This window comes from Melospiza georgiana, chromosome 19 (genome assembly GCF_028018845.1).
Source record: "Melospiza georgiana isolate bMelGeo1 chromosome 19, bMelGeo1.pri, whole genome shotgun sequence".
Classification (NCBI taxonomy): Eukaryota; Metazoa; Chordata; class Aves; order Passeriformes; family Passerellidae; genus Melospiza; species Melospiza georgiana.
The window spans coordinates 2,130,641-2,139,928 of record NC_080448.1 but is presented as its reverse complement, the minus strand read 5'-3'; the positions used below and the strand labels follow the sequence as shown (position 1 = coordinate 2,139,928).

The following is a 9,288-nucleotide window of genomic DNA, read 5'->3' as shown; positions in this document are numbered from 1 at the left end:
CTTGTTCAATTCTCCTCTCTCCTGCCCCAGGCTGGCCCATGGACTGCAGCAAGGTCCCTGCTGGCAGCTCCAGATGCCCTGCTGGCATCTACATCATCCAACCCACAGGACTGCAAACATCATGGTGTACTGTGAGATGAGTGGGGCAGACAGGGGCTGGACTGTCAGCCAGAGGAACTGGCAGGTCAGTGATCTCCTGGGACGAGTCCTGGAGCACCTATGAGCATGGCTTTGGGAATGTGCACTGGGTTCTGGCTGGGCACTGAGTACATCCATCAGGTCACCAGGCAGAAGGTCTACCAGGTCAGGTTTGTCATCTGGGATGCTTCAAATAACATGAAGTTTGCAGACTACAAATTGTTCAGCCTGGATGATGAGTTCTAGAGCTACCAGCTGAGGCTGGGAGTGCACTCATGAAAGGCTTATTTTGGAGTAATTGAAGGCCCTACAATGACCAGAAGAAATGGCAGTGGTATATGTTAAGGGACATCAAAAAAGAGGTGACTTTGGAGGCACAGGGAAACAATTTAGTGGATTTGGAAGATAGGGATGTGGCCTAATCGGGGTAATGATGGTGTTAACCTCCATGGGGGAAATGCAGTAAGTCCCAATGTTTAGCGGGACAAAGAGAGAAAACTCGTCCAAATGGGAGCAAGGAAAGATAATGAAGGGAAGTGGAAGTTACTGGATGTGAAACAGTTGTTAAGTAAACCACTTGGCAGGAAAATGCTAGAAGGCATGCATAACAGAATACATTGGGGTACACAAAGCACTGAGTGATCAGTTCCTAAGGGACTGGAGTTTTTGGAAAAGCTAAGCAGGTAACTGAACAGTGTGTGATATGTCAACAGGTAAATAGGACAGTTGTGAGACAAGACACCAAGAGGAGGGCAGGAGCTAGCCTTATGACCTTTTCAGAACATCCAGGTAGATTTTAATGAGCTTCCCCAGGTACAATGGTGGAAATTTTTGCTAGTGATTGTAGATTACTTAATCCATTGGGTAGAGGCAGTGCTCACTGTTAAAGCCAATGCCAGTATTTTAAGCAAAACCCTTCTGGAATTAATTATTCCCCAATATGGGGTGGTGAATAGGATTGATTCGGACTGATGAACTCATTACACATCTAGAATATTACAGCCAGGGCTTGAACAACAGCAGGTTGTTCAAGCCCTGGGTGTAAAACGGGAGCTATACACTCCATGGCATCTACAAAGTTCTGCTGGTGTTGAAAGGATAAATCAAAATCTTAAAATAACTCTGATTAAGCTGATTGAAACTCAGATGTCATGGATAAAATGCCTCCCTTTAGCCCTGTCAAGAATTAGAACCCAGCCTCAGTCAGATTTAGGAGTCTCACCCTATAAAATGAACTTTGGACTACCTTTTTTGACTTTGCCACAGGGAGTTGCCAGCTATGAGGAGGGGGAAGCCAGTGCCAGAAAATATGTCTATAGCAGAGACCTTAAAAGAGGTAAGGCATGAAGGGATAATCCCTCAAGCTACGACCCCGAATTTCAGAATTCATAATGTTAACCTTGGAGGTTGGATAATGATGAAGTCATGGGAAGACCAGTTTCAAACCCTTCAGTGGGAAGGTCCCTTTCAGGGGCTGCTCACCACTGAGTAGGCTGTGCGAACTGCAGAACGGGGATGGACTCATGCCAACAGAATTAAGGGCCTGGTAGAAGAACCAAAGGAATGGATCATAACATCCAGACCGGGTGAGACAAGATTGACTTTTAAGCAGAGACTGAGAGATAACCAGAAAAGCCCCGGGACATCCAAAAAGTAGGGTCTATCTTCTACCAGCCAGCTTGGGGACTGCTTAAGAAACACTTTGAGTGGGAGATATGAATTGTATTGGTTATTGACGTAATTGTCCTATTTAGTGGATAGGGATTGCAGGTGTCTGTTGAGGGGAAGTACACGGGAAACAGTGGGAAGTGCTGGGTTGATTTGCTTGGGAATTGACAAGTGGAGTACGACGGGAACTGGAGGGCAAGACTGGGTTGGCCCCTGTGTTTGCCCACGAGAAGATTATATAACCCTGCTGCATGCAGCAACCCCGTAGGCATAGTAGGTGGGGGTAGAAGCCATACCAGACCCCTATCATTCCCTTTTTGTCTATTTCACCTTAGTTGTCTTTTTCCTCCTGGAATCCAAACAAATTCTTGAGCAATCATTTTATGTGGATACTCTTTTCACTACTCAGACTATTGTCAACCCTCACTGTTATGACCCTTCCAAACTATGCTGAAGAAGAAAAACAAACTAAAATACCCCCACAAAGAAGGCAAAGTGATCTATGAAAAGCATGAGTGGAAAATGGAAATTAATTGCTCGAGCCAAATGACTTATAAAAAGGAAAAGGGGGGATTGTTATAGATGGGTAATATGATGATTGGCTCTCGCAATAAAGAGATGAATATTGTGTGTATGTTAAGAGAAGTTTTGTTGATGTATGGTTATGTTGTTGTAGTTTGTTGTTTGGACACCCTCTGTTCTCCCCTTTCCCCCCTCTGTATTGTCAGGGCTGTCAGGGACATGTGCCCCTTGCGTGGGGCAGTTGGGAATGGGGAAAGCTTGTTGCTGGGGGGGCTTTAGCACAACATCTCACCTCCAAGCAAGTTGCAGGAAGGTTTCCACCAAGGGATGGCAAAGAAGAGTGGCCTGGCAGACTTTGGGAGGGGCTAGGGTTGGCTGATGCAACACCAGGGGTATAAAAAGTGGAGCAGCCATTTTGTGGATGAGCCTCTGACAGTCGGCCACACTCCCAGCACTGTCTGTTTTCCTTATTCAGTCCTTTGTTGTGTTTGTTGCAGTTTAATAAACTTTTGAAATTTTAAAGGGTGCAGTCATTTCTCACATGCTTATGAGGGTGGGGAAAAGTACTGGGGTTAGCTAGAAACTATATAACTATACAGCAATAGAGCTAGAATATATGTGTAAAGAATATAGAGAATATATAAAAGCAAAAATAATTCTGGCAACAGCAACATGCATCCGGAAGTTTAGGATCGAAAGGAATGAGGGACTTGTCTTTACAAACAAACTGTGGATCTGCTGGTAAATAAAGCTGGATACTGAGTGATAAAAGAAACAATGGGAAGAATTCCACTGATTCATAAACGGAATGAGAGATTTGTCTTTACAAATAAATTGTAGGTCTTTTGATAAATAAAATTCAATATTGGGAGTTGAAAGAAACAATGGGAAGAACCATAAATTCCATAAGGAATTCCACTAATTGACACAAGGAAAAGACAAAGGTGTGGGGAGGTTATACATTAGAAAGGGGCCTTAGGTATTAGGTGTTTTGGGGAGTCTGTACCTCTCAAGTACCTCAGCCAATGGGGAAAGAGAGAGGGACATGTGGTTGGGAAATTAGGATAAAAAGGTGGCTGTGTCGTCCAAAAATTGGAGAGACCCCAGGGGAATTCCCCATGGCCTCTCCCTTTATTCAAGTAAAGTAATGCAACTCTCCTGTCTACTTTTTGGACATAAATCTCTGGTGTTTGTGGGTTAATTTTCCTGGCAGGATCAAAGGAGGCTGCGTCCTCCAAAACCTCGAGAGAAAAAAACCCCATGGGAGTGTGACCCAGTGGACTTTCTCCCTTTATTGGAATAAAGTTGCAGGACTCCTCTGTCTCCTTTATGGACACTGGCTTTTCATATCATGGTTTTCCATACAGCACTGAGCAGGATGAGACAGAATGAGAGTTCTTGCACCTGTTGTACCACCAGCCCCTGTACCTGCACCCTAACCTGGCTGTGCCCCAGTGCCCAGTTCACCACCCAAGGAACTGGTCACACAAACTGGGCCCACGCATCCAGTGCTTGGGTGGCACCAGCAGATTCTGACCCCTGATCTGCCATCTGACCTCCAGCTCCTGCTGTGGTAGAACCGTTTGTACCCCTGTGTGTCACCAGCACCTGGGTGTTCATCTGGCTCCAGTACACTCTCTGTTCTGGATGATGGTTCCCTGGGCAGCAGGTCCCACAGTGAGGGCAGGAGAGGAGCAGGGGACAACTGCAAGTCTCCATCTGGGGGAGGCTCAGTCCCTTCTTCTCCCTCGTTCCATAATTCAGCTTCCCTTGTGGCCTCCAGATACCCTGGCTGGGCTCACACTTCCAAGGCCATCCATGCCCTGACACTGTTACTTCAAGGGTCCACAGTGCTGGAGGGGCACACCATGGGGTCCCAGCTGCAAGGACCTCCCTTATAGCTGTAGGGTGAGGATGTCACTGAGGGGTAACCGCAGCCAGGGCTTCCCCAGTGCCCACAGGTTGGGATGTCAGGCACAGCTTGGCACCTTGGCTTTGGGGCTGCACTTGGTGCCCAGGTGGGTGCAGAGAGCCAGCCCTGCTCCTGTGTGGCATGGGGAGTGCTGCTGGAAGGGCTGGGGAGACCTTTCTCATTTGTTTTGACATTGTACTGCCAGAAATGTGTCTAAGACAAATGCTACAGTCCCTGCTTATATATGGCACTGGAAGCAAGGGTCAGAGCTACAGATGAGGCCCTTTTGCTGCTCAGTGTGTGTGAATCCCATGTAAAATGTCAGAGCACAGTATCCCCTCAAGTAATGCACCAGATGAAGGTGGACAGACCTGGTGGATGTCTAACAGAAATTTCTGGCATGACCAGGTGAAAGACTGTCCCTACAGGGCTTGGCTTCAAACCCTGCAAGTATTAACAACCCTCAGAAAAATCCTTATCAGTAGCTTTTGTCGATTTTGTGGAATTCAGTGTGAACACCAGCAGCTGAGAACTCTTATCACTGAAGCATGACAGCTGGCACGTGAGAAAAGGAGTCTGTGGAAGGAGGTAAGCAAACCATAATTTCCAGGAACGGGTTATTGGAATAAGATCCCAGTATTACCAGGTGGAACGTGCCTGGGCTTGTCTGACCCTTGCTGCTGGGCCAAAGGGGGCAGCTGTGGTGTTTCACCTCAGACACTTTTGGCTGGCTGGAGGTTGCAGCTGGGCGCTGAAACAAGTCTGGTCAAGGTTAGAAACTCAGTTTACCTCTGGTGGAAAGGCTTCAGGCTAGAGTGAAGAGGAAAAGGAGACGGATTCTGCCGGAGGGTTTAATCCAGAGTTTATTCCATGGTCACAGAGGTCTGAATCTTGGTAACAGCTCCAACAGAACACTGACCGCATGGTCCTGGCTCAATTTAAGCCCAGGGACAGAGGGAGGGAAGGGACAGGTGAGCACCAACCAGGTAGGAGGAGGAGGGTCTCAGGGGATAAACGACACTTGGCTATGCCAATGACCCCCAGGCCTGAGGGGCAACGTTCAAACTTGACCAACCACAGGATGGCCTTGCTGGAATGTTAAGGATTGACTGGCAACCCAGCAAGGGGGCGAGGGGGAGGGGGAAGGGAGAGTTATTGCAACACCTGGGAAGGGACTGGGAAATCTAAAACAGGAAATGAGCTCACACTGCAACAGCAGGTGAGTTCTGCTGTTTGGATTGACTACTTCACCTTGCTGACAAACAGAACTGGACTGCAGGCAGAGATGCCTTGTGCCTTCCATCAGCAAAGGCTGGGGCCAAGGTCAACATTCATTCCTAGGGGTGGTGCCTGACTCCTGGATTGTGGCAGCTGCTTTGTGGCAGCTCTGAACAAAAACTTTATAGTCATACAGTGCCGCTTTCCTTACACTCCCTGCCCGTATCCCATATGTCCTGAGGGGGAGAAACAAGCTCAAGAGGGCTCTGCTGACCTGCTCTCCCTCACTGTGTGTGGGTGGGCATCACCCCAGCTGGGGTGCTTTCTCATGTAGAACATCTCCATTCTTTTGTGGCCAGTGCATCAGGCAGCAGCTGCAACTGTTGGGTCACATCTGTGCAGGGTATTTTGGTAAATCCTCAGCATCAGACTGGAATCTCATCTTTCTTCCCCCCTGCTTTCAGTCCCCATTTTCATCCAGTGCTTGGGCAGCACCAGCAGGTCCTCTGCACTGACCTGCTGGCTGACCCTAGGGACCATGGTTCTTGGTTTTGTGGAATCCTGTGTGAACCCCAGCAGCTGGGAACCCTTACCACAGACACACAACAGATGAGCAGAGGTACCTGTAGAGGACAAATAGACCATAAATTTCCAGGAATAGATGAATACTGCTATTTGTTCAGCTGCTTCACCTCACTGATGAGCCCTATAAAACATAGGGGTTGTCCTTGCTGCCACCAGACCAGACCTACTCAGCTCCCCACTGCACAGGGTCCCAACAGAGACAGCATGGATGAGTGTGGCATGGCATGGCATGGCATGGCATGGCATGGCATGGCATGGCATGGCATGGCATGGCATGGCATGGCATGGCATGGCATGGCTTCTGTGTGCAGCTGGGCATCCCAGCCTTTCTTTCCAAACTCCTAGGTCCCTGTGCTTTGTTTAGCCCTCCTCCAGGAGCTCCTGAGTATCTTTACGTACCAGCAATGCCCACAACCCAACATGTCAGTTCTGCTCCAGAGGATTCACATTCCCAAATTCACTGTGTATCTTCTTTCTCCAGCTGTTCATCACTACAGTCCCCTGTTCTTCACCTCCATGCTGGCCCTGCTATCCCCACTTCTTGCTCTGCACATTGAAACCCTGGAGAGATGAAAGTAAATTTAGATGAAATTGTTAATATCCATTCTGATGGGCCTTTTCCTGGTATGTGTTCTCTGTCTTATATCCCTGAACTCTGTTTATCGAAATATCAGGAGCCCTCTCCTCTGTACAGAAAGGGAGATGTGGAAAATAGTCTTGTAGAAATAAAAGAATCCTGATCAAATCTTCCTCTAATTTAATATCTTAAACAAACTTCACCAGATTTGGTAATTCAGCCTTCTTTGTTACTGACAAGGTTGTATGTGGCAGCTTTTTCTAGACAGATTGTTTATCTTCCTTTATGTATTCTCTTCCCATATATATTTGTATAGTCATTCACAGCCCTGAAACTTCAGAGAGACTTTGTATAAGCGACTAACCAAAATGCTTTCTGAAGCTTGCACGTGGCAAAACAATCCCAAAACTTCATCACACCGCTGATGGAGGTCACAATTCTTGAGGCTGTCAGGGAAACAGTCTTACTGAGATGGGTGCTGGGATTTCTCTGAAACAGAGCATTGTTCTCTCATAGCTGTGAGCTCCCTCACACTCTGAAGGTTTCTGGAGCTCTTTATGAATTGAACGAGCACATGAATCCTTCATCACTGAAAAGCAGGTTCACAGCAACACCTTCCATTTGTTGATCTTGGTCTGAGAGCACCCATGGTCTGATTTCCCTCTCAATCCTTCTCTCTCTGTTCATATTTCTACTCATCACTACTACCCTGAGTAACTTGTTCAAGTGGAAAGTGTCCCTGCTTATAGCAGGGTGGTCGGGCTAGATAGTCTTTTAAAGGTCCCTTCCAACCTAAACCATTCATGATTCTGTGGTTCTACTCAGATATGCTGTCTGCTCCTTGCTGAGAGGAGCAAATAGGCAGCCGTTAATGGATGCAGCATTCCCATTACTAGTCTCTGATGCCTTTGAAGTTTTTCCAACTAAAAACTACCACACAGGAAGAAAAATGAGCCAAGTGGCATCATTGAAATGCCTTATAAAAAACTCAGTGGTGGAAATAATATCCTGTGGGGGGTGGACTTACCTCTGTGCTGTGGCACAGGGCTGCTCTTCTCACTCCATGTTTTCCTGATGCAGATGAAGCTGGAGGGATCATCCAGCAGAACCAGGCAGCTGACCCTCAGCAGGCACAGGGCCGCAGCAATAAGGACCCACATTCCCCAGGGAACAGGGAGGGGTGTAGGGAATGAAGGCACAGTTGTGGTGAGTTGGCAATCAGCCTGGGGATCAGCCAGCCCAGCGCTTGAGGTGAACTCCAAGTACTCCTCCAAACTTGAAGGCCACTGAAGGAGAGTGGGGTCAGGTTGGAAATGGAGAAGAAATGTCAGACAATGAGGGTGGTGAGGACCTGGCACAGGTTGCCCAAAGAAGCTGTGACTGCTCCACCCCTGGAAGTGTCCAAGTCCAGGTTGCATGGGGCTTCGAGCAACCTGGTTTAGTGGAAGGTGTCCCTGGCCACGGCCGGGGGATGGAACAAGATGTGCTTTAAGGTCACTTCCAAGCCAACCCATTCTGGGATTCTGTGATCTCAGAGGACTCTACTGCCATTACTTTGCTATCATTACTCTGCTGCCACAGGCCCACAGAGGATGTCTCTTCTCAGTCCCAGGATGTCCCTGGGACAGCCATCCACAGGGTCTAATGCTAAGGGAATGAGGTTTCCTCCTTCTCAACCCTAGGGATGCAGTGGATGCCAGGGACAGCACACTGGGATGTTGTGCATTGGTCCTCCAATGTTCTCTCATGCCCCAGGTTGGCCCAAGGACTGCAGCAAGGTCCCTGCTAGCAGCCCCAGTGGCATCTACATCATCCAACCCACAGGACAGCAAACATCATGGTGTACTGTGAGATGAACAGGGAGGATGGAGGCTGGACTGTCATCCAGAGGAATCACAGAGATACTCCAGTCAGCTGGGATGAGTCCTGAAGCACCTACAAGCATGGCTTTGGGAATGTACACACCGAGTTCTGGCTGGTCACTGAGTACATCCGCCAGATCACCAGGCAGAATGTCTACCAGGTCAGGTTTGTCATCTGGGATGCTTCAAATAACATGAAGTTTGCAGACTACAAATTGTTCAGCCTGGATGATGAGTTCTAGAGCTACCAGCTGAGGCTGGGAGTGCACTTGGGGAGTGAAGGATGCCATGGCCTCCAAGGGCATGACCACCATGCATGACAATGTGAAGTTCTCTGCTAGAGATCGGGATCAGGACACGTCTAATGGGAGCTGTGCCGCCAGCTCTGGGGGTGGTGGTGGAACTCGGCATGTCACTCTGTGCATCTGAACTTCAAAGGGGCCATGACATTGAGCAACCTGTGCCTGGGGAACTGCAAAGCCTCGGCCATCCTCATTAAACCCACCACCTACTGCTAGTTGCATTTTCATTTCCTTTCTGCCCAACCTGGGGCTAATTCAGGCACTCCAAAGAATTGGAACAAAGCAAAACCAAACTGGGTGTGCCACAGGGTCTTTGCAGAGGTTGGTCATATGTAGCTACTGAAAAAAATAAGACATTTTCAACTTTTTCTTCCTCCTGTAGATTTTCTCTACTTCTCAGCTGTGCCTGTGTTGTCTAGTTCAGAGTCAGACCATTTTAATTACATTAATAATAGAAACAGTCTCTTGGAAACTAAGAAGTTTCCAGATCGGTACAACATGTGA

The 9,288-nt window shown here is 48.0% G+C and overlaps 1 pseudogene; it reads left to right on the top strand.

Annotated features, from left to right (window-relative positions):
• The first annotated feature begins 225 nt into the window (after positions 1–225).
• LOC131091669 (fibrinogen-like protein 1-like protein) lies at positions 226–9,000 on the top strand (annotated as a pseudogene).
• The last annotated feature ends 288 nt before the right edge of the window (positions 9,001–9,288 follow it).